At 49.4% G+C, this 25,850-nt stretch overlaps 1 long non-coding RNA gene across 12 annotated transcripts; it reads right to left on the bottom strand.

Annotated features, from left to right (window-relative positions):
- Positions 1-15,715: 15,715 nt before the first annotated feature.
- LOC144319475 (uncharacterized) lies at positions 15,716-22,293 on the bottom strand. 12 transcript variants are annotated; one of them, XR_013385293.1, is made up of 6 exons: positions 21,988-22,293; positions 19,954-20,059; positions 19,651-19,822; positions 18,977-19,552; positions 18,075-18,721; positions 15,716-17,556 (listed from the first exon to the last, which is right to left on the bottom strand). It is a non-coding gene; the product is annotated as an uncharacterized LOC144319475 (long non-coding RNA). The 12 variants fall into 12 exon arrangements; XR_013385294.1 differs by lacking the exon at positions 21,988-22,293 and adding an exon at positions 21,305-21,378; XR_013385292.1 differs by lacking the exon at positions 21,988-22,293 and adding an exon at positions 20,897-21,264.
- Between the last annotated feature and the right edge of the window lie 3,557 nt (positions 22,294-25,850).

Below are 25,850 nucleotides of genomic sequence, written 5' to 3'. Positions count from 1 at the left end.
CCTAAGGAATGACACTTACTACAAGGATGATTGCCAGGGGGCAGGGGGATGGCATGCCAGCGAAGGAACAGCATGCCTTAAGGAAGGGAGCATGGAACCCTCAGAGGATTGATAGGTCACTGGGGATGGAAGAGAGAGTGATCACGTCAGCTGAACCCGATTAGGCAAAAAGAGGCTAAAGGGCCCTTTGGGTCATGTAGGGATTTAGGTCTTATCCCACCAGCCATGGAAACCACTGAGGGGTTTCTGGCAGAAGGGCAGCATGCGGAACCACATACTTGAAATGGAATCACTGGCTGTTGTGTGGAGCCTGAATCTGGATGGGGTGAGTGACTGCAGGAGGCCACTTGGGAAGCTGGTAGATCCCAGGCCAAGGAGCAAGGTGGACAGAAGATGGGGGATTTGGGCAATATTTATATCATACAAAGGCATTGACATCCGCTCTGGTGGTAAGAGGTAAAATGGTGCAGTCACTTGAGAAAACAATATGGCAGGTCCTCAAAACATTAAACATAGGATGACCATACTATCCAGCAATTTGACTTCGATGTATAAAACCAAAAGAACGGAGAGCAGGGATTTGAAAAGGCATTTGTGCACCTATGTTCAGAGCAGCATTATTCACAACTGCCAAAAGGTGGGAGCCATAGTTCCATCAACACTTGTGGGATATGCAGCCAATGGAATATCACTCAGCCTTAAAAAGGAAGGAAACTGTCACCTGCTATCGCATGAGTGAACCTTGGCACTGTGCTAAGAGAAATCACCTGGCTCCAGAAAGGCAAATACTGTAAAATTCCCCTTCTAGAAACTTCCTAGAGTAGTCAGGTTCTTAGAGGCACCGTAGTAGAAGGGTGGGTGTCAGGGACTAGGCGAGGGTATAGAGGATGGAGAGTAAATGGCGACAAAGTTTCAGTTTTACAAGATAAAGAAGTTTTGGTGATGGATGGTGGTGATGGTTGCACAATAACGTGAATGTACTCAACACCACCCAACTGTATACTTAAAATGGTTAGGATGGGAAAATTCATGTGATGTATCTTAAAACGCTCTCTCTCTCTCTCTCTCTCTGTGTGTGTGTGTGTGTGTGTGTGTATATATAGGGAGAGAGAGAGAGAGAGCCTGAGTCTCCCTCTGCCTATGTCTCTGCCTCTCTCTGTGTCTCTCATGAATAAATAAATAAAATATTTTTAAAAAAGATATACAAATGACAGATAAGCACAGAAAAAGAAGCTCAACATATCACTTTTTAGGAGAAAGTGAAAACAACATCGAGATATCACTAGACATCTATTAAAATTATTTAAAGGAAATGATGAAGTCAACCATTGTTGCCAACTTGGAGCAGCAGGTGCTCTCCTACATAGCAAGCGCTTGAGGAAATACTCTGGTAGTTTCTCATGAAGTTCAGCAACCTGACCTGATGGCTGGCAGTCCCATCACTAGGCTTTAACCCAAGTGAAATGAAAACTTGTGTTGACACAAGAACCTGTACACAAATACTCACCACCAAACACTGGAAACAACTGTCCAACTGAACCTCAACTGGGGAATGGATAAACAAACCGCCATACAACCACGTGATGGGATTCACTGCATCAATGAAGAAGAGCCAAGTGCAAACATACAAAACACCATGGATGAACCCTGAATGCCCTGGGTATACTTTCATTTATAGGACATTCCGGGCAAAGCGAAACTATAGAGACAGAAACAGAGGAGCAGTTGCCCGGGGCTGGTGTCTGGGGAGAGGCTGACCACAAAATGACATGTGGGGATGTTGAGGGTGAGGGGTGACTGTGATGGCGATTGTATGATTCTGTGTACCTGTCAAAAGTAGCAAAACTGTGCACTAAAAAAGGTGAATTTTCACTCTATGTAAATAGTACCTTTTTACAAATTAAAACAACAACAACAACAACAACTACTCTACAGAGCTTGTGTTTATAGACATCCCCTTCCCCAAAGATGAGGAGCCATGCTGCCCAGTTCAGAAGCCAGGAGCCACAAGTGGCTATTTACATGTATATTCTAATTCAAATGAAGTAAAATTAAACATTCAATTCCTCAATGGCACAAGCCATGTTTCCAGGGCTGGATCTGGAGATTTGTGTGGTTGCTGTGCTGATCCCTGCAGATAAAGGACATTCCCATCATTGCAGAAAGTTCTACTGGCCAAGCTGCTCTGAGGGTGGGGTGTGGCAGGGCTAATGCCTCTGCCCTCTCCTCTCTTTATCTTCCAACATCAGGAAGCATGCCAGGCAGCGCATGCCAGGCACATAGTAGCTGCATAAGACCCACAAAGAAGCAATGCCGTGGGCCCCCCAAAGCTCCAAGGGGTTCTCACTTGGACTGGAGTGGATGTGTGCCAAGCAGCAGAGCCCCAGCACAAGACCGGAGACTTACAGGACCCTCCGCCCTAGAGTTGGCTGGTCTCAAGGCAGGTGGATGGGGCTGAGGAGGAGAAGCCTCAAAGTCTGGAAGCTGCCGGTCCACACTAGAATCCTCAAGGGGCTGGATTAACATGCGGGAATGCCTGGGGAACCCAGACCCTTGTCTTCTCACCCTTTTCCTGTCTGCTGAGTGTCACTTCCTGCCACGGCCATATCCTTCTGGGATCCTTCCCCGGCCCCAGTACTGCTTCCTGCCTGTTTGCTGAGTTGCGAGGCCCTCATGTCATGCAGCCACTGGACCTCTGGCCGTTACTAAGCGGGACTGCACTTCTGTACAACTGCAAAAGACAGCCGCAGAAGGACAGAGAGAGAGAGAACAGTATTCTATAGAAACACCTCCTTCCCCATTTGAGACTGCAGCCTAAAAATCCGAGAGTCATGAACCCTGTGTCTGGAGCTCACTGGGAGCAGGCTGACTTGTTTTTCTTTTACATCCTACTGGCCCCAGCTACCCTATCATTCCTGAAACACCAACACAGGGAGAACGGTGTCTGACTTTGACAGCACAGGACACTTGTTGAAACCAAGGCATGGGTGGAAAGTACTCTTGATGGAATACACTAGTGTGGGCACTTAGAAAAAGAGATAGGCTGTGGGTCGCTCATCTCCTGTTGTGTGATCAATGGTTCCAACATGCAGTGGCTTAAAACAGAAACACACGTGTCACCCCACAGTTTCTGTGCATCGGGAACTGGGGAGCGACTCTGCTGGGCAGTTCTGGCTTGGGTGGGGGGGATTCTCTCACGAGGTTGTGTCTGGCAAGATGTTGGTCGGGGCTGCATCTTCTGCAAGTTTGCCAGAGCCTGGAGGATCCGCCTCCAAGGTGGTAGCTCAGGCTCCTGGCAAGTCAGTGCTGTTACTGCCTGGAGGCCCGAGTCCCTTATCAGCTGGGTGACCTCTCCGCAGGGCCGCTCGAGCATCCTCCAACACGGCGGCTGGCTTCCCTTGGAGTGAAAGCTCCCAGAGAGAGCAAAGAGGGGGCTGCGAGGTCTTTTTATGATCCTCAGAAGCCCTGCTCTGCCATTTCTACAATATCCCTATGGTTACAAGATCAGCCCAATTCAGTACAGGACAGGACTCCACAGGAGCATGACCACCAGGAGGGGAGCTGAAAGGAGGAGGAGATGCTCCATACATCTATTTAGCCACCAGATGATATGCGGGTGATGACAACGGGAGCAGTCTGAAGGAGGCCAGCTCTGAGTTGGAGTTGAGGTGCCACATTAAGATGATGCAGCATGAAGGTACGCTGGAGGGGCCAAAGACTTTGGAGCCTGCTCCTCTGTTAACCAGCTGTGTGACTGTGGACAAGTTATTTGGCATCTCTGGGCTTCAGCGTCCTCTGCTGTGACATGGACTTAGGGGCGTGTGGGAGAGCTTAAAAGAGAATATCAATGGGGCTGCAAGACCCTCAGGAACCCACTGCTGTCACTTCAAGAAAGGCAGAGTGTTTTACAAGAATAGACTTGGAAATGAGGAAAGCAAGACTCTGAGCCCCAAGGCCAGCTCCATGGAAGCTCTCAGAAGCTGCTCAGCCTGGCAGGCCTTACAAAGTCGAGTGCTCTGCACAGATTGCAAGGGGATGTGCACAATGGATGTGCCAGCGGATATTTTTTTCTGGTATTTACTGTGAAGACCTGATGGGCCTCTGGCAGGGAAACTCATGAGGAGAGTCAGGACCCCCCAGGAGTGAGTTTTTAGCTATCAGACTTGTCCTTGCTGAGCCTCCAGCACTGCATCATGGAGGGGTGGCCTTTCCTATACCCGCCCTGTGCCCCTGGTGCTTCCTGTTCTCGGGCTTGTGCTCTGGGAAGTTGTGGTTCTCTGCACCCACTGTCTCCCCAGTTTGTGGACATAGGTTGGTCCCAAGGCCTTGCTTTTCTGATGGATCTAGGATGAGGCTGTTCATTTTCTGTACGTTCAGCCTTTCTCATGCAGCATGGATGGAAGTGATGACATCTCAGCTCCTGGCACGAGGGACTGGCAACAGGAAGTAATTGTAAGTGATCATTCAGCAGCTCTGTTTCTGCTTCTCAGCCGAGGTTCTGTGCCTCTACTCCCACCACTAACAGCTCAGTTCCCTAAGAGCGCAAGTGCCAGCTTTTCTAGAGAGCGGTCTGAAGGGCCCCATTAATCACCTCTGTACCTGGTGAACAGGATCAAGCCAGGTTTGCTGTCCTTGGGTTAGTGAAGCATTATAGTCTAGGGACGTGGTGACCATTCTAAGGCTGCACGATCCCGAATACATGCAGGAATGCCTGAGGGATAGTTTATCGCCCCTGTGTTTCCAACACGCAGCCACCAGCCACATGTAGCAATCGAGCATTTGAAATGTGGCTAGCCCAAAATGAGATGTGCTATAAGTGTAAAATACAGTCTACATGGATTTCAACTACTTAACGTAAAAAAAAAAAAAGCCAAATACTATTAACATATTAATAGCTTTATATCGGTTACAGTTTTTTTTTTTTTTTTTTTTAATTTTTATTTATTTATGATAGTCACAGAGAGAGAGAGAGAGAGGCGCAGAGACACAGGCAGAGGGAGAAGCAGGCTCCATGCACCGGGAGCCCGACGTGGGATTCGATCCCGGGTCTCCAGGATCGTGCCCTGGGCCAAAGGCAGGCGCCAAACCGCTGCGCCACCCAGGGATCCCTCGGTTACAGTTTGAAATGATAATATTTGGGATATACTGGGTTAAAGTATAATACTAAAATTAATTTCACCTATTTCTTTTTACCATTTTAATGTAGCTCTAGAAAATTCAGAATTACATCTGTGCCTCTCCACTAACACACTGCATTTCTGCAGGACAATGTGTTAGCGGCCAGTGGAACTTCTTTGGTCCAATAGATGTTTCTGTCTTCATGATGATGCTTTCGATTTGTGTTTGAGCAGAGCAAGGGCTCCTAGCTATCAATTTGGTATCTCTGTGTGGTATGTATTTCTTCCTCTTTTACTTGTGAAATCTCCTTATGCAGGGTCCAAGCGGCCTGCGCCTGTAGCTGAATCTGCCTGAGGGAGGCGCAGATACCGAAGGAACTTGCAGAGTGTCTGGCAAGCTGCATGCCGTGTCTGCCCTGGGGTGCTCTGGTTTTCAGCCACGGAAACCAACACTAGCCAACTTAAACAAGAAGGAATTTATCAGCGTGATACTGGGCAGTTCACAGAACCAAAGAAAGCCAAGAAAGACCCAGGTTTCAGAAAAGCATAGGAATCACCGGCCATGGGGATTTAGAGCAGCAGCACCCCAAGGCTGCTCTCTCTGCTGGGTGGGGGGTTGTGTGCGGCAGGGGCTGGTGGGGATCCATCAGCTCAGGCTTCTTGCACCATCCATTCCACACAGCCAAGCTGAGCGGAGCAGGAATGCCCAGGAGACAGAGGCTGATTGGCTGGCAGGGGCTCTGCTGGGCCCAGGTCTGGGCCAAAGGTGGGCAGCCCCTGAAGACGCAAGCAGAGGCTGGCTCTTCCTCAAAGCAAAGTCTGGCCACTGTTAGCGGAAAGGGGAGGGTGTGCTGAGCAAGCAGAAACAATATGTATTCACTGGCTCATTCCAACCCGATTTCGTCAGTGACCACTGGAGCACTCCGCCAATTCAGCTTTTTTTTTTTTTTTTTTTTTTAAGAGACTCTTAAGTTCATCTTTGAAAACTTTGAAACATGGAAACGTGTAAAACATGTACAAAAAAGGGACAGAATAATAAAATAGTCTCCACGGATCCATCATCCAGCTTCCACGAGGATCAACGTATATGGTCAGGCTTGTTTCATCTGTAAGCCATCCAGATCCTCCTGAATTATTTCAGAGCAAATCTCAGGCATTATATCATTTCCTGCAGCTCTGTGTGTATCTCTACAAGGGTTTTTTTTTTTTAAACATAACCACAATATTATCACTCATAAAAGAATCCCAACAATGCTGTACTATTACCACATTTCTGGCCAGTGTTTAGATTTTCATTTTTTAGCAATTTTATGAAGGTGTAATCTCCATAGCAAATTCTCACAGTTAGTGTAGTCCCATCCCGTCTTTAAATATTATCTAGAACGTTTCTGCCACCAAAATGCTCCCTCATGCCTTTCTGCCGCCAGTCCTCACTTGGGAAAACAGTCTAGTGAAAAGTTAAACATACACTCAGCGTGCACCCCAGCACTTCTATCCCTAGGAATCTACTCGAGAGAAATGAAAGCACATGTCAAAGACTATCCCATGAATGTTTAGAGCAGACTTATTCATAAAACCCAAACTGGAAACGATCCATATGTCTATCAACAAGTGGGCTGATTTTTTTTTTTTTTACCAGCATATTCCTACAATCAAGCGCCATCAGTACTAACAAGGATGGACTGTTGATACATGCGACAGTGTGGATGAACCCCAAGCCTGGTGTTTAGTGAAAGAAGCAGACAGTGGAACACATAATGAATGATTCTGTGCATGGGAAACGGGGAAGAAGGGAACACTTCAGAGGAGAAAGCATATCGGGGCTGTCTGGGTGCCCCTTCTGGGAACTCTTCCCTAGCCTCACTCCTCGGAAGCTCTAGCATAACCTTCCACACTGGAAGCTGGTGCTTTCAGTTCTGCAATCCCAGCTGCCCCCAGACAAGGGCACCCTAGGCTTGGCTACTTCCAGAAATAAATGTAGAGAGAACAAGATACAAATTTAGATACTAGGAAATATCTATCCTGCCCACATGCATGTTAAGGATCAGTATTCATGTCTTTTTCTTTTTTAAAGATTTTATTTATTCACTCATGAGAGACACACAGAGAGAGTCAGAGACATAGGCAGAAGGAGAAGCAGGCTCCCTGCAGGGAGCCTGATGCAGGATTAAATCCTGGGACCCCGGAATCACAACCTGAGCTGAAGGCAGGTGCTCACCACTGAGCCACCCAGGCGTCCCATGTCTTCATGTCTTAAAACAATACTTTGCTTCTATCATGTTCAAAGTTGTTTTTTTGCTTTTGTTTTAATCTGATTTGCTAGCAGATGCCAACAGGGAGGGAGGCATCATCACGTCTATTTATAACCGGGAGGCCACCATTCAGATGGAGTGGGTTAGGGGCCCTAGTCTCGTGGCTCTTGGCTTCTCATGTGTACCTATGGTGCAGGATCTTCTTCATGACACCCTGCAGCTTCACCTCCTCGTCCATCCTCATGAGGTGGTTAGAGACCATTGTTGTCCTATTTGACAGCTGGGAGGATAGAGACTCAGGCTCCAAGTGTCTCATCCCAGCTCACGGTAGCTGTTGGAGAAAAATTAATCAGACTTGTCCCAGAAGCAGGTCTCTTCCTTTGGCAATATGCCGTGTCATACTTTATTTCAGCTAACATTTACTGAGCTCCTACCGTGGGCCAGGCCCTGTGCGAGGCACCTTGCACATCTCATTTCATTCTCTGAACAACCCTGTGAACACCATCACCAGCCCTGTCTGACAGCACAGACAAGGGAACAGAGGTTGAAAGAGGTGAAAGGGGGGTCACCTGTGGGCTGCTGCTGGTTTAGCTCCCAGACCACGGTGTTGTCAATTCCCACTTGGGCTCCTTGTAGCCTGCTTCTTGCCAGTTGCTGAAATTTATTAGTCGGAGGTGAATTTTCAAAAATACATAAGCACAAAGTATTTCATCCTTTAAATCTTTCCTACAAAATGCTTTGTCACCCACACAGGTGACAATATGCCTCTGCCCCGACGTTAGGACAGCTGATGGCACACAGGTGCAGTGGGTGCAGGGACAGCCCCCTCAGGCTTCAGGTGCAGCTCCCACACTTAACACCTGCATGATCCTGGGCAAGTTACTCGGTCCCTCCCCATGCCTCAGTTTCCCCACTTCCTGTAAACCTCCAGATGGAATGGGGGTCATGGGTGTAAAGGCTCAGTGCAGCGCCTGGCAGGTGAGCCAGACCTCAATCATGCTACTCATCATCATCAGGCTGAATTGCCCTACTGCCATTCAGGAGTGGTCGACTGTGGTCAATGGTCACTAATTTCCTACATTTCAACCTAAAAGTGTAATTGGAACTCAAGTTTAAAAAAAACAAACCAAAAACAGACCCAAGTGTCGGAGTGCAAACTGAAATCCTCTGAGGTCTGAAGAGGGAAGATGACAGGAGCAAAAGCAGTGAGACGAAATGAAATTGGGACTCCACGGACTCCCTGCCACAGGGAGGGACTGCCTGGATCTCACTCTCCTCTGGACGTGCATTACTGTCGTCCCTGTTTTGAAGTGGGAGAAAAGGAAAAAGTGAATGCAGCTTCTCACATCTGGGAAGAAATTTGTAGCCTAGAGAAGGAAATGGGATTCAAGAAGCCCTGGCTTCCAGCCCAATTCCCAGCCATTTATAAAAAGTGCGGTTGTACTAGACACACTCGGCGCTGGGGTAATTGGAAGCAGATGAGATGTGGCCTCCTATTTTGTGTGTACCTTTGCAGCTGATGCGGCTCTGGGAGGCCGCAAAACGCACATGAAATGTGCACAGCCCAGCATCTCTTGGCTGTCCAGTACCCCCCCGATCAGATTTCCCCTCCACGGTTTAACCAATTAAGGCTTCAAAAGGGAAAACCAGCTGCCTAAGAGAGTTTTACAAAGCTTACGTTAATCGAAAAGATTAAATCTATAAGACATAATTTTGCTTCCCTCTTTTTATGTTTATCAGTGCCATGATAGAATGAGCTGCTGAATTTGAAGTGAGTGGGCATATTCACTTCTCAGGTTTGAAATCCTCCCTGGCAAGCATTTTCTTACCACACCAATAGTTGCAAATGTAGGTCCTAAAGGATATTTTGAATAAACCTAGAATAAAATGATAATCAATGTCTGAGGAAAGCACCAAATAAATAAAAGGTATCCAAAAAAAAAAAAAAAAGAGTACAGGACCCAAGATTTCTGAACCTGTCTCAAAATTAAGAATGTAAACCCCAGGTTCCCACTTGGAAAAAGCCATGCTTGACCCTAAGCGCAGAAAGACAAATGGAACTTCTATAAAACCTTTCCTTTTGGGGACCACAATCGCTCAGCAGCTACCCTCTGTGGGCGGGCATGTGTACTGCCCAGCCCCTCACCTACAGAATTTAATTAGCCACCCAAGATTTATAACGCTCCAGGGGGGCAGCCCCGGTGGCCCAGCAGTTTAGCGCCACCTTCGGCCTGGGGCGTGATCTTGGAGACCTGGGGTCAAGTCCCATGTGAGGCTCCCTGCATGGAGCCTGCTTCTCCCTCTGCCTGTGTCTCTGCCTCTCTCTCTCTCTCTTTCTCTCTCTCTCTCATAAATAGGTAAAATCTTATAAACAACAACAAAATAAAAAAAATAAAAATAAAATAAAATAAAATAAATAAAATAAAATGCTCCATGGTAGAGATAATTCTCCTCTCCAGGATGCCAGAAGGGAAGCAGTGCTCGAACGAAGGGACCACCGTCAGAAGACCTGGTGTCTGGTCACAGCTCTGCTGGCAGTTGTGTGCTTGCTGGCGGTGTTGCAGGGTGGTTAATCATTACAGTCTGGAGTTAAAAGGGCACAACCACTGGCAGCCTTGTCTGTACCTATTCTGCACTTCCTCCTAATTAGCACAACTCTGATTTTGCCTGGGATGGTACGGAGCCCAGCTAGAACACGACATGTCTCCACCTTCCCTGAGGCCAAGGGTGGTGGTCATACAACATCACTGTGGTTAATGTATTTAACCAGAGGTCCCAGAGCTCAGGATGACCAGCAAACTGGAACAGCTGGCCATCCTCCAAGCAGGCTCTTTGAAAGCAGCAGAGGCTGCTCGCTGGTGCATGTCCCCTTTGTCTGTCCCCCTCTTGCTGCACAGGGTGATAGCCTGTGAGCTCCATTCTAGGGGTTACCATGAAGCATTGAGTGTGAAGACAAGAGCCACTGACTGATTTTAACAGACAAAACTTGATGTAAAGAACTGTGTGCTAAGGTATGAGGCCATGAACTAGGTAACTGAAGCATAAAAAGCTAACTCTGGGTATCTCTTGGAAGTGGCAACAAAATGAAGTGCAGGTTACCCAAGGGGACAAAGTGACAAGGTTAGAGTTATTGAAACTTAAGAACTTGGAGCAGTTGAAACTCTGGTTTGTGAGGTGGTGGCTGGCTGGTGCTGTGATTCTGAGGGGTCTCTCAGAAAAAATAGCAGACAGGTGCTGCAGTAAGGGGCAGAGGAATCAGGGGTGAAGAAACCTCCCTAGAACAGACCATAGGAACAGGACAGGTGGAGACCCAAATGGAAGGAACCAGAAGAAGGATGTTCTTCCTCCCTCTTCCAGCCTGGCAGGCATTGTCCAGCATCGCCTACTGGAAGATCTAAAGAGGGATCCGAATGGCTGAGCCCAAGTGTGGAGTGCAGCTTCCAGTCCCGACATCACAAAGCTGATGCAGAAGGATGGGTTTGGTGCCAGCAGGCCATAATTCCGTAACCAGCACACTTTCCCTGGTGACACTACTCACTCTCCCCTTACCCCAGAGGAAAGCACCACACCGACTTCTGCGTTGTTTTCCTGCTTTCCCTTAGAGTTTTATCATGTATGCATGCACCCCTGAATTATGGGCTGCATTTACCTGCTTTGAAGGTTTTTGTGACTGGAATGATACCGTTTAGGGTCTTCTGTGTCTGGCGTTTTACATTCAAATGGTTTGGACGATGCATCCGTATTTTGCAAGTGGTGTCGGCCATTCATTCCCAATGCTTTCTAGGATTCTGCTGGATGAACACACTGTATTCATTCAACTGCTGATGGATGTTTGCAGCAATTGACTCCAAGAACGCCTCCTGTCCCTGTATCCTGGAACACGTGAGCACACATCTCTCTAGGTGTTACCCAAAGTGTGGTCCCCAGAGCGGCGGCTTCAGCAGTACCTAAGGACTTGTTAGAAATGCAGATTCTGGGGTCCGACCCAAACCTTCGGACTCAAATTCTGGGAGCGGAGCCCAGAAGCCCTCCAGGGGGTTGGGACACCTGAGAATGAGTGTCCTTGGTTGTATATCTGGAAGTACACTTGGGAGTCACATGATACCCAAAATTCAAATCTCCTAGAAAATGTCCAACTATTTTCGGAAGCCTTCGTACCAGACTGCACTCCCACCTTCTCTTGCTCTGTATCTCAGCCAGACTTTTAAATTTTTGTCAGCCTGGAAGATACAGAGATACCCCATCATAGTTTTAATAGTACTTGTGTGACTTCTGATAAGGTGGAATACCTCTCTCAAATGTTTACCGGCTATCCAGACAACTTCTGTGCAGTGCCTGGTCCAGTGTTTTACCCATTTTTCTCTTGGGTTGTCTGTTTTTTCCTCATCTGTTTGAAGCTCTTGAAATATTTGGAAAATGGGCCTTGGTTGGTTGTATACCTCTTTTTCTTTTTAAAATTTTATTTATTCATGATAGAGAGAGAGAGAGAGAGAGGCAGAGACACAGGCAGACACAGGCCCACAGAGAAGCGGGCTTCATGTCGGGAGCCTGATACGGGACTCGATCCTGGGACTCCAGGACCGTGCCCAGGGCCAAAGGCAGGCGCTAAACCGCTGAGCCACCCAGGGATCCCCGGTTGTATACCTCTTGCAGGTATTTCCTTCCACTCCAAGACTGGCCTTCTCATTTTCATGTTCTTTTTGTTGCTACATATTGATGAGCAACTTCTTGATTTTAATTTAGTTTGATTTGTCATTATGTATGATTGGTGCTTTTATTTTTTTAAAAGCTTTTATTTATTGATTTGAGAGAAAGAGAGAGTGTGTGTGTGCATGAGCAGAAGGAGGGGCAGAGGGAGAAGCAGACTGCCCACTGAGCAGGGAGCCTGACAAAGTTGTGGGACTCGATCCCAGGACCCTGGGATCACGACATAAGCCAAGGGCAAATGTTTAACCCACTGAGCCACCCAGGTGCCCCCGATCAGTGCTTTTAATGACTTAAGAAATCATGAAGTCATGAAGATAATTCTCCTGTTGTGTCTTTTGAAAGTCTGTAGCTCTGCCTTTCACATTTAATTCTTTGATCCACCTGGAATTGACTTTTGCATATGATGTGAGGTAGAGGTTCTGCTTCTTTCACAGATGTGTATGTACATAATTTTCTTCACTCCACTGGCTGCAAACCAAGTCTTTCCCCTACAGCTCTGCAGGCCCACCCCATTCTGTCACACATTAGGTGCTCGCAGGTACATGGATCTGTTTCTGAGCATTCTGCTGTCTCCTCTGCATATTGGTGTATACTTGGACCAAGACTACACAGTATGGAATGCCCTACCTCCTCTGCTGCTGCCCCTCACAGCAGGATTACTCCCCTCAGAGGAGCACCAGGTACCCTGGAGTTGGACTCTTCCCTTGCCTCCATCTCATTGGGTCAGGATGAGTTAACAGTTGTCTGTAATTTTGCCCTTGGCTCATGTTTAGGGCCCTCTCTCCAAATATCATCCCTTCCTCGATCAAGGCTCCTCTCAAATGCTGACACCTCGGATCACCGGCAGCCGGAGAGATTCCTTCCTTCTCAGATGCAGCCTTAGGTAGGTTGACTGTACATGTCCTGGGATTGTCGAAACAAAGTACCACAAACCAAGTGGCTTAGTCCACAGTAATGTGCTGTCTCACAGTTTGGAGGCCAGGAGTCTTAGATGGAGGTGTCAGCAGGGCCATGTGCTTCTGCAGGCTCTAGGGGAGGATCTATCTCCAAATTTCCCCCTTTTTATAAGAACCCCAGTTAGATTGGATTAGGGGCCACTCATTTTAATGAAGTACATCTGCAACAGCCTTATTCCAAGTAAGGTCACATTTTGAGGTACTAGGGGCAGAGTTTCAACACATGACTATGGCAGGGACACAGCTTGACTCAGAATGATGACCATATAATTGATCCTCAGAGACTACGACACTCTGGAGAGTAAAATGGGGCTCCTATTGAAACTGTACCAGAATCATGACGTAAACCATGAGTGCTCTGGATGATCCAGGACAGGTGAGCCACCCTCTGCAGCGGGTGACCAGGAGATTCACATCACTCAAACATGTCTAACTTTGGCACTGGCTCAGTTAGAAGGCTTTGGCTATAAATAGCAGAAACCCCAGCCCAATGTGGCTCCAACACAGAGGGGATTTATGACCTCACATGTAAGGACTTAGGAGAAAGGGTGAGCCTAGGGTGTGTTGATTCAGTGACTCCGTGGTGTCGCCAAGGATTCCCTTTCTCTCCACCATGTGGCTCTGTGTCCTTGATGTATTGAATCACATGCTTTTGAGGTGGCTACAGGGGCCTTACAACCCCTATCTTCCCAAACTGGGATGTGGAGACCATGTTTGATTCATGTATTGCTTTTTAGGAACAATGGCACTTTTCTCCTACTCCAGCCCACCTCCCTTCATGTCTTGTTGGCCAAAATTACCCTCTCCACCTGTGCCCAAACCACTTCCTGGCAAGGGGTGTGAAACTCGCCACCACACTTGTCTTAGTTCAGTCATGATCCTCTCTTATGAGCTGGGTCCTGCTTCTCCTGCAGTGGATAGAAGGTAGGTATCTGGACAAAATCAGGGTTCTCTTTACGGGAAAAGGAGAGAGGTCGGGAGGGAGCTACTAGGAAGGTAGCCAGAAGGCATTTGCCACAACAGGGCAAAGAACAGACATTGAGGACCAGCAGCACATCAGGGGTAGGATAAAAGGAGAGATTTTCATGGCTGCACATAGAAGCAAAAACTAGGGCCCTCGAATCTTCAAGGTGTTATTCTTGCTGGGACATTAATGAAATGCAATGTTTTGGGAAGCTGGCAGTGGCACTCACATCTCATTAGGTGGAAGGTGTGATCACTGAGGTTAGATGGTCTTGGTTATTGCCCTGGATGGAGATAATTTCACAGCAGATCGTGCTGCAATGCAGCATTGCTAACGAGTGCTGACGAGAAACAAGCAATCAGTAAAAATGCTTGTTACCAAGCAACAAGCCAGCACAAGAATGGAGTAAAGGGGACCTAAACGGGCCACAGAAATCAATCATCAGAAAAAGGTGGCATGGTGGGAGGGGTGGGGGGAGAAATATTGGAGAGCCATTTCAATGTCTGCTATACTTCATTGTAAAAAAAAAAAAAAATAACACATCTATTGATTTAGAAATACAATATATGTCCATTGGAGAAAATCAGGAAATACTTATAAGAAAGAAACTAGCCACATGCTCAACCTCACTACTGACTACTTTCAATAGTTGGGTGCATTTCTCTGAGAGTGCATACACGCACACACATGTGTGCACATGCACTGTCTCCTATCTGTTTTCCATGGTATTTCTCCACGTTATCAAAAATCCTTAGTTGACATCATTTTAAATAACTGCATGGTCCATGCATCGATCAATGACTCTTTGCAAAACCCCATAAATCTTTGCCTCAGAAGGCCTCTCACGGGTGGAAGCGGGGAGTCGAGAACCTAAGTGCCAACATTACTCACTGTGCTCACAGCCTGCATTGTGAAGGTAGGTCAGAGGCTTAGCTGGCTCCTGGTCTCTTCTTCACTGGGGGAAAGACAGCCCATGTCAAGGATGGAATGGGAGGAACGTGTCTGATTTGTGTGTGTGGGGGGGTGCCTCGTGGCAGGGGGTGGGGTGGGGAACCTGCGCATTGATTTGTGCTACAGACCATAAAGCAAAACATAAAACTCTCTAATTATTAGCAGCATTTTTCAAAGAGAAGAGCCATCAAGTGCCTGAGCCCTTCCTGGAACAATAGTGAGTTGGCCCCCCACTGTACCTTAAATTTCCTCCCTTTACTGGTATGATGGATCCTTAGGAAGCACTGTAGAACCATTATCATAATCATCTTTCCGATTAAGAGTGTCATTTTTTTAATTAAAAAAAAAAAAAGACCCTCACAACAGCAATACTGCAGAAGTACTTTTTAACTGCCCTGGTAGGATTTCCTCTGCTATTTGATCACAGCACATGCTAGGCTGGACTATCCATACTCCAAACATGGATGAGTGCCAGTCATTTCATTCCGTTAACCTTTAAGGAGTGAGCAGGCCTTGCCGATCACAAATCAAGCCATATAATCTGTTTCTCAGGCTTATTATTTGTGTGAGGAGAGCTCCTGCCCTCTTGGATTGCAGCACCTTATTGATCACCCAGTGCGATGATGCTATGTGTTCCCCCAACCTTCCTGTTGTCTGTACCAAACCTGTTTTAGATTCACAAGACAACTGCTATATCCACAGCGTGCCAAATGCTATACTTTGAAGAACGCTCCCTATACTGCTAGCCCAAGGATGATGCCTTTCCAATGAATTGTTGTATCTTTATTAATCATCTGATTTTCCAAGCTAATATGATGCATTTGTCTTGGATAGACTTCTGCCCTCATGTGAACGGATGGCACACAAGTGTTCTTTGAGCCAGCTTTTTTTTTCCCCTTCCTTCTTTTTTTAATTAAATTTTTATGAAAAAGAATGTGCTTTCATTCAGAGGCATAAAAATCTAGGACTATCCTCTGATAGAGGCCACAGCATCTGTACAGAAAAGCCATTTCTCTCTGCAGCAGGACGATCCAAATGCTGGCCCACAGATAACAGGCCTGCTCCTTGGGAAATGAAGACTTGTCTTGGTGAATGATGGCTCAGTGTTTGGCCTTGGTGTGTCTGTTTAAAAAGAGAAGCCAGAGGTGCCTGGGTGGCTCAGTCAGTAAAGAGTCTGCCTTCGGCTCAGGTCATGATCCCAGAGTCCTGGGATCGAGTCCTGAATTGGGCTCCCTGCTCAGTGGGGAGCTTGCTTCTCCCTCTCCCTCTGCCCCCACCCCCCTGCTTGTGCACACTCTGTCAAATAAATAAAATCTTTAAAAAATTAATAAAAAGAGAAGCCAAACTTCATATTTATAGAATAATGAATAATGCAATATTATCAGTTCATGCAGGATGGTGACATTAGAAGAAAAGACAGACAGAGGAGTTGAGAGTCAAGGTCACACCAGAGAAGGGAGAGAAATGAAAATATTTTTCTTCTGTCTTCCTAGTATGTGTCTGCTTAAAAAAAAAATCATTTAATTGGGTCTTTTTAGGTTTTAAAATAAGGAAGGGGCTGCATGCAGGCTTGATAGCTCCCTCACCCGCCCTGCCTCCTACATGGAGCCTTTGGAGCACAGGAGGAGCCAGTCACATTCCAAGTCCCCCTCCAGCAGCCAGGCAGCGATTCCGGTTTGTTTGTGTGAGTCCGGGAGGCCCCAGCATCTTGTTAGTGTTAAACTGGAGAACGGTTGAGGAATCTTGCTGCTCAGGCCTCTGCAAAGCTCTTCCTGCTTAGCAGAGAGGTTTTGTTTGACTCCTTTTGGCCTCTGAGGCACCATAAGGGAGTGATTAATAGGGAACCACCTCGGGATTTCAATGGAGTGGCAGCATGAGCTCCCAGGGCCGGCAGGGCCTTTGTTTGGCAAAACACGGCTGATAAAGCCGAGGCGGGCTGCGGGCTGGGAGTCCAGTCATCGGCCTGCTCAGTTTCGTCACTGCTAGGCCAACCTTGAGACCCGTGCTGGTCTGGGAAGATTCATCTATCTGCATACTGGGCAGTGTGATTAGCAGGAGCTTTTTCCTCTGGGGCGGGCCCTCAAGTCTGGCTGGCAAAGTGGGAGGCCAGGCTGGGGCCCAGGGACCCTGTTCTCTTTTGTGCGATTCCACAGGCAAGAGAAGAGCAAAGGCTCCAGGGGTAGCGCTGAGGACGTGTAGTCCTGGGGGAGGGGTGAGAGGGCCCCTCCATGGAGGTGCTGAGGCGGCCGGACCTCCAGGTCTCTGTGGCAGGAAACAGAATACAGGCCTGTGATCAGGGACAAGGCTCCTAGAACCACAACAGAATCTAGGGATTGCTTGGGATGTGGGAAGAAGGGGACGAGGCATAGCAGAGTTAAAGCAGGAAGCCAAGCAACAGCCAGGAGGCCCAGGCCCAGAAACCATGGTCCAAGTGGGTCCCACACCAGCTTGAACTTTCCTCCGGTGCATGTGTCCCTGAGGCTGGATGGGGGGCATCCACAGGTAGTCCTAGTCACATTACAGTGAGGGGCAGTGGGGACGTTTCCCTTCCTCAGAGCCCAGACTCCTTCTCCTCACAGCTGCTGAGTGCCAGGCAGGATGGGAGCGTCCTGTGCAAATTCCAAAGTCAGGCGCTCAGCATTTGCAGAGCCTCTGCCAGCTTTGACCATGTGGGAGGCCCGACGCAGAGGGCCAGTGCTCACACGGCCAACAGTGATTTCGCTCAAGCACAGAAGTGCTTTGTGACAAAACTTCAGAAGCAATGGAGCATACCGGTTGATGTGGGGATTGTGTTAGTCAGCTCTGGCTGCTGTAACAAACATCACCACCTGGGGCCACTTACAAACAATTGACACCAACTTCTCACAGTCCTGGGGGCTGGGAGTCTGAGATCAAGATGCTGGAGGTGGCAGCCAGCACAGAGAAGGCCCCCCAGGGCTTCAATTGTGATAAGATGGTTGTCAGTATGCCACGCCCCCCATACCCAACTCTAAGAGGAGCTGCAGACACCGAATCCAACACCCGTCATCCACTGTCCCTCATAACCCCCCCAGCCCGCCCTCCCCATTGTATAGCTTTATGTGATAACCTCATCAGGATGCAAGTTCGGCCAGAAAACTCAACTCACAATAGTTTAAACAACACGGAAATGTCTCAGTCCACATGATTGGGATCTGGATGTAGATGGAATTTCGGAGTAGCTCAACCCCATGGCTCCAGCTCCCTCAGTCAACAATGAGGCCAGCTCCGCTCTCATCCTGTGGCAGCCTGGAAGCCCCACGGCCGCCACAGCTCACCCCCTCCCGTAGCATCTGGAGAGGAAAGGCCTTCTGTTCTCATGGCTGTATCTTAAAAGGGAAGAACCCTTTTCCGGAAAACCCTGTCAAATGGAGGCCTGACCTCTCCTAGATGGCTCAGGGAATGGTAGACAGCTACTTAGATTCCTGAATCACTCACCGTGTATGGTATAGACCCACCTGGGCCCAGAGCTGGGGTCAGCCCTCTGCCCCCTGATGGCTCCTTAATGGGTGAGGGCTGCAAGGGACAGTGGCCATAACATGGTCTGTTGAAAATGTTTGCCTCACCGAATCCTGTCTAGCTGTGCCCTGACACCAGTACTACGGTCATCTCCGCTTTAGAGGTGAATAAATGGAAGCACGTTGAGACACACAGGTAGGCAGGGAGCTCTGGCACAGAGGTGAAAACAGGGCCAGCTCCTGACCTCACTCCCGCTTCACAGTGTGGACAGGCCACGGAGGCAGGACAGTGAGTCACCTGGGGAATAAACAACCCCAAACATAAACCTACCGCTCCTCAGTCACATGTCTGAGAGCACTCTGGCCAACATCTGAGTACGTTCGTTCCTGCTATTTTTATTGTGTAATGTTTACATTTCCTCCCCCAACCTTCTAAAATTGAGAAATGTGACACACACGCAGAAAGGCACATAAACGTAGCGAATAATGTGTTCATTTTCTGTTGCGGTATAACAAATGACCACAAATTTGGTGACTTAAGAAACGTACTCACTGGGACGCCTGGGTAGCTCAGCGGTTGAGTGTCTGCCTTCAGCTCAGGGCGTGATCCCAGAGTCCTGGGATTGAGTCCCACGTTGGGCTCCCTGTGATGAGCCTGCTTCTCCTTCTGCTTGTGTCTCTGCCTCTCTGTCTCTCATGAATAAATAAATAAAATCTTAAAAAAACAAAAACAAACAAACAAACAGAAATGCACTCACCTCAGCTTCCATAGGGCAGGAGTTGGCCCTTGGCTTTAGCTGGGTCTCTATCATCCCCTCAGGGTCTCCTGTGGCTGTAATCCAGGTGTAGGTTGAGCTCTGTTCTCATCTGGAGGTGCTACACTTTCAAGCTCATTCAGGATGCTGGCAGATGTGTTTCCCTGTGACTACATGGCCAAGGGCCATAGCTTCTTCCTGGTATCTGGCTGGAGGCCACCCTCGGGTCCTGGAGGCTGACTGCCCACAGTCCCCTACCACGTGGCACTATCCAGGGGCAGTTAACTTGGCTGTTTGCTCCTGCAAGGCCAGCAGGAGAGGCTGTCTCCAGTCATCACGGGAACATGAGCATGATGGGCGAGAAGTCCACCATCCTTCAAGTACAACATGACATTGTCAAGGGACTGACATCCTACCCCTTTCACTGATTTCTGTTGGTCAAAAGCACAAGACCAGCCCGGCCCCCACTCACCAGGAGGCTGTTGACTCATTGGGGGTGACCTTGGGGTATGGCCAAGTGGAACCCAGGTGAAGTGAACATCGATCACCAACCGCCATACCCACTGTCACCTTCCCTTAGAGGTAAGACCAGTGCTGAGCTGCAGCTGGCTCACGAGTACGAAATGATAAATTCTGTGGGCTTGCTGTTAAACAAACAGTATCAAAAATTAAATTATATAAGTTTACAGTGAAATCAGTACTATGGACAACAAAGTCTCAAAACACATTACTTCCCAATTATCCTACCGTGACCTATGCTCTGAAGATTATTTACCTCTATTGGATCCACATGCTGGAAACAGCGTTCCCAACCCCGCGCTCAGACACTCCACCTTGGTAGCCTGAACTCATCCATCTGAAAATTCTATATAGTTCAGAGCCTGAAGGTTGAAAAGGGTGTTAAACAAAACAAAACAGAATATGTGACAGATTATGTGTATCTGGCAAAGCCTAAAATATTTTGGCCCTCTGACCCTTTGTGGAAAACACTTGCTAACCCCTCTGTCTAGACTTTAGGAAGTAATAGAGAAAGTTAACAATGTAGTTAAACTAAACTTTGTGTCAAGCCTGTAGCCTTTCTATTGTAAACAGCACAACACATTGAGGAAGAATAGTATTTGTAAACCATCATCAAGAAGATGCTCGTACCACTGATGAAATTCCAGGGTCTTTTGGGCTTCACTTCTTACTTAATGCAACCTCAACCGTGTTCGTATCACCTATTGCAATTTTTTTTTTTTTTTTTTTTTTTACGATAGTCACAGAGAGAGAGAGGCAGAGACACAGGCAGAGGGAGAGGGAGAAGCAGGCTCCATGCACCGGGAGCCCGATGTGGGATTCGATCCCGGGTCTCCAGGATCGCGCCCTGGGCCAAAGGCAGGCGCCAAACCGCTGCGCCACCCAGGGATCCCTCGTATCACCTATTACGTTTAATCCAAGTTTATGACATTTAATGTGCGAGGCTGGGAAGCAACTCCGTTCTGGACAATCACCGGGGGGATTTCAAGCACAGGCTGGCGGCGGGTGCAAGAGTCCAGCGAAAGCAAGCAGAAGCATTCTCGGTGCACCAGTGGACCACACGAGATTTACAAGAAAGCCTGCGGTTTAGGATCATTCTCAGCACACGGTGCTCGGTGCTCGGCGCAGGCCTGAGACCCGCGAATGCACGCGCCCCGCCCCGCCCCGGCCCGGCCCCTAGGTCAAGGCCAGGGCCTGACCTGTGGGCCAGCACTCGGGGGCTTTCCCGGTAACTCAGGCGGGCTGAGAGCTGCCCCCTTCGTGCCGAGGGCTGGGCGCCTGGGCGCCGTGGAGCGTGCAGCTGCGCGGGCACACCGTAGACATTCGGCAGGTGCTGCTGGGCGGGCCACCTGCAGAGAAGACTAACGGCTAACCGGGCAGCCAGCAGCGGCGAGGCGACTCAGCCTGTACGAGAAAATGGCAAAAAAAAAAAAAAAAAAAAAAAAAAAGGGGGGGGTAGCGGAGAGAAAAAGAAGCCGGGGGAGGGGGGTGCGAAGTAAGCCTCCCCAAATCTTTCTGGAATCGCTAGGGCATGAAGTCAAAGGCGCGGGCCGGGGAAGGGGGAGCAACAGCGCCGGGCAGGCGGCAGCGGAAGCCGGCCACGTCACCTCCCCGTCCCGGTCGCCGCTGGCGCCGCCCCCTCGCAGTAACCGCGAACCGGGCCCCCGCGAGCGCCCGCGGGGCCGCAGCGCAGAAGCGCCCACTCCGGCGGGGAGGGAGGGCGGGGCCGAGAGCTCCGCCTCCGAGGCCACGTGGACCCCGGAGCCCCGCCCCCGGCCGCGGGGTCCCAGGGCCTCCCAGGCGCCGCGCGGGTGACCTTGGGCGGGTCGCCCCCCCGCCCCCCCCCCCCCCCCGGGACCCCGGGACGGCGGACGCGCAGTTGTCGCGAGGACGCAACCAACCCACGCCCGGCCCGCGCACAGACCGGAAGGCGCGTCGTGACGCGTTGTGCGCAGGCGCGACTCGCAGTGAGGCGCGGAGAGCCGCCGCCAGGGGGCGCTGCGGGCCGCCGGCGCCGTTGGGGGAAGGGAGGCGCCGCGCCGGGACCGGACCACGTGCGCACCACGTGGCGCACCCGGCAGCCCCGGACCGCGGTAGGGTGGCTGGGCCGGCCACACCGCGCAACCAGCAGCCGGCAGAGGCGAAGGGACCGACCTCCCCGCTGGCACCCCTGCTGACCTCTGACCTCCAACCTCACTACCTTTAGGGTTACCCCTCGCCTGTGGCCGCGCGGTGTGTTTATAAACAGAGCTCCCGGCGGGGCCCAAACCCCGGATCCTGGATTGCTTACCGGGGAGCGGAGCCTCCCGCGCATGCGCCCCGCGCCTTCCGCGCAGCTCTTCCTGCGCAAGCGCACTGGAGGACGGGGCGCGCCGCTGTGCTGGCTGGGGACGTGTGTCCGGGAGGGAACGTGTGTCCGGGAAGGGGCGGGTGGCGGCCGGGAAGAGCTGGGCTCGGCGGCTGCAGCCCTGCCAGACCCTGCCCTGTCCTTCCCGGGCTGCGCCCCGTGGCAGGCCACCCAGGTGCCCTGAGCCCGGGCCTCACCTGTGAAGGGAGCACAGGTGGCAGGTCCGGCAGGTGAGCTCCGGACCTGCCCTGGCCGCCCTCCCTGGCCCACGTGGCCGCCCAGGGGAGCCTTTAAACACAGCAGACCGACCCCCCCCCCCGCCCCCCGTGCTGATGAACGCATGAACAAAATATGTTTACACGCCGCGGGGTACTGCTCAGCCTTAAACAGCAAGGAAGGAAATTTTGTGTTAGGAGTATTTCATCACAAAAAAGGAGGACAATTCTGACCTAAGCTAAGGGATAGGTGAACCTAGAGGATATCAAGCCGAGTGACGACTACTGTCGGAGCCCACTAACAGGAGGGATCTAGAAGAGACCTGCCCAGGGGATGGGGATTCTTTGATGGGAACAGTGTTTGGAATGATGAACAAGTTCTGGAGGCATTCAGGGGTGACAGCTGCACAGCAGCCTGAACACGCCTGATGCCCCCGAACCCTGCACTGAAGAATGGTTAAAATGGCAAGTGGTATGTGGTATGTGTTTTACCACATCCTCCCTGCTCAACATCACATCAAGTTCTGCCCAACAATACCCCTTTTTATGTTCTAAAAGGCCCCACCTGTCTCCTCATCCCTGCTCGCATCATCCTGAACCCCTTGGGTCCCAACTCGCCACCTTTCTTACCCAGAACACACCATCCTCACTGCTCCTTGCTGTCCTCGCTGATGGAAATGCTTTTCCTTCTTCACACAGCAGTTTCCTTCTGGTGAATTCATTCATTTAATAGACACAGATCCATGCTGATTTTCTGCTAGACACTATGCAAGACCAGGGGATGCACAGGTGATCAAAATAGGAAGGGACTCTCCTGAACTTTATATTCTGGCAGAAGGCATAGTCCATAAACACCAACAAAATGTCAGGTGGTGGAAGTGCTGTAAAAATCAGAAGGCAGCTGGGGACCCAATATCTAAGCTAGATCGGGTATAAGCCCCAGGGACTCTGAGCGCTGGCGGCTTAGGCTGAGACCTTCAAGATAAGGAGATGTCTGTGGAAGATGGGGTGGGGGGAACAAGGATTTTTCTGGAGAGAGAGGACACCTAGTACAAAAAGCCCTGAGGCCAGAACCATTTTGCTGTGTTTGAGGAGCAGAAAAAGACCGCTAGGAGGTAGGAGCATGTGAGTGAGGAAGAGGTTTAGGAAACGAAGGCAGTGAGGTAGATGCTCCTGTTACTATAACTACGGGAAGTGCCCTCAAACTTGCAAGTGTAAAGCAATCATTTTGTTGGCTCACAGTTTGGTAGGTCAGGAGCTCATTTGGGGCTCAGGTAGGCAGTTCTTGCTTGGGGTCTCATGCGGTTGCCATCAGGTGTTGGGGGTGTGGGCTGGACGTCCCAGGTGGCTGGTTCATGTGGCTGGCAGCTGGGAGCTCAGAAAGGGTTGCTTTGGGCATGCCTACCTGTGGCTTCTTCAGCTTGGTGGCCTTAGGGTAGCTGGACTTCTCGTATAGAGAGGCTCCCAAAGGAACCAGGCAGAAACTATATGGCCTTTTAGAATGTATTCTCAAAAGTCTCAAGTCTTGCTTCTCTCGTACTCTGTTGGGTGGAGACATGGATCCACCTCTTGAGGGGAGGAGTGTCCATGATTTTTGGAGCCATGTTTAATATCACTACACAGGTGATCTTAGCTCCTTTTACAGATGGAGAAAATAATGCCTAAGGTGAAGTGACTAGGCCAAGGTTGTAGAGCAGAGCAGGGCCTGGAGCTAAGAGTGAGGACTTCAGACAGCAGTGCAGGGTCCTCTCTCCCGTATCCATCCCACAGCCTCTGCTCCAGCCTTAAGGAACAGGGCTTCAGGATCCAAGTCCTCTGGACCCAGTTTCAGCTGAGATGTCTCCTCAGAGAACAGTCTTCTCCTAAAGTAGCACACAGCTGTCTGTTCATGGTCCTGTCTCATTATCTTCAGAGCCTTGAACGGTGGTTAACTGCGCTTTGCACTCTTCTGAGAGCCGCCTTGCTCCCATGCAGAGGCGTGCTTGCTGCATCCAACCAGGTCTTACCCACCAGAAGTGCTCCGTAAATCCTGTGGAAGGAATCTGTGGATTCAACTTTGGATTCATGCAAGCTTGTTTATGGGTTAAAGAGGTGGTGAGTCCGAGGCTTCAGTTGGCTGTGGGGTCCTACTGGTTTCTGGTGAGGAATTCTTACTCAAATGTGTGTGTGTTTACATCACACCCTTTGGTGGCAGCTCCTTCCTTACTGGCACCAGTGGTGGATTTTAGAATGAAGAGCATCCAGCAGGGTGCCCACAAGTGGTCTATCACTGCTGGCTGGCAAGGTGGGAAAAGCGAGCAGGGCTGTGGATCCTGAGGATCTCACAGGGACAAATCCCCAGGCCTCCATATACTTCATGTGACCTGTTCCCCTGCCAGCAGAGTCATGGTCCTGAGTGGGCCTTGAAACCTTGTAAGACACATGGTGGCCATCATATAGTCACGGGATCCCAGATGTGGGAGCACTTCTGCTCCAGCAGGAGCAATTAGGCCATTAATGCCTCTTGTTGCCCTAATGTAATCGTAAGGCAAGACATCTTAACTGAAGGATCTATTTTTAAAAACTTATTTCCCATGCCCACCAACTTATAATTTGCTCAGAATTTTATTTTTTTAAAGTTTTTTTAAAAAGATTTTATTTATTCATGAAAGACACACACAGAGAGAGAGAGAGAGAGAGAGGCAGAGACACAGGCAGAGGGAGAAGCAGGCTCCATGCAGGGAGCCTGACGTGGGACTTGATCCGGGGACTCCAGGATCATGCCCTGGGCTGAAGGCAGGCGCTAGACCGCTGAGCCACCCAGGCTGCCCTGCTCAGAATTTTAAAACCTTAGTTTTGGCCAAGCTTCTTCCCATTCTTTCTCTGTCTTCCAAATTTGGAGAAAACCTGTATCCATATCTGTATTTCTCTCTATATATAACTTCCAAAATCAATATCCCTAAATATCTATTCCTGGACTTTTGTCCTTTCTTCCTCCTTTTGTTCTGGTCATAACAAGTCTATCTCTCTCTTTCTCACGCGCACACACACAGACTAGGTACTATGTAACTTACTGACCCAGGGTTCCTGGATGTTGGTACCTGAGCTTGGAGAAGGAGCTGCAGGTGTGGAATTGCAACATCTAATGACAGTAGAGAAGAGTAAAGCAATGACATGCAGAGTGAGCTTGCAGACCACTCCTGGTCTGCCAACTGCTTACAGCTCCGTGACCAAAAAGTACAGACATTGGAAATAAACATTTAGAAACTTCTGTAGGAATTTGACATTTTAATGACATCTGAGAGTGGATCTTGTGGACTTGTCATCTGTTTTACAAACGCATCAGGAAGAGGCCCAAAGCCAGGTCCTTCACTGCACATAGCTTGGAAAGGACTGGAATAAGGAACTCACCTCAAATTTCTGGCCATGGCATGAGCCATACCTAGAAACCTACCATACGATGGGTGGGTTTTTTTTTTTTTAAAATCAGTAGCATTCCTATATACAAGGAGCAGCTCTTCAGAAAATACAATGGAAGAAAAGATCCCTTTTGCCATGCAAAATAAATGAAGACACCCAGAAATAAACTAAAAAAAATGTGTAAAACCTGTA

Source organism: Canis aureus, chromosome 8 (genome assembly GCF_053574225.1).
Source record: "Canis aureus isolate CA01 chromosome 8, VMU_Caureus_v.1.0, whole genome shotgun sequence".
Taxonomy (NCBI): domain Eukaryota; kingdom Metazoa; phylum Chordata; class Mammalia; order Carnivora; family Canidae; genus Canis; species Canis aureus.
The sequence above is the reverse complement of the archived record's forward strand: the minus strand, read 5'-3'. Positions and strand labels throughout refer to the sequence as shown.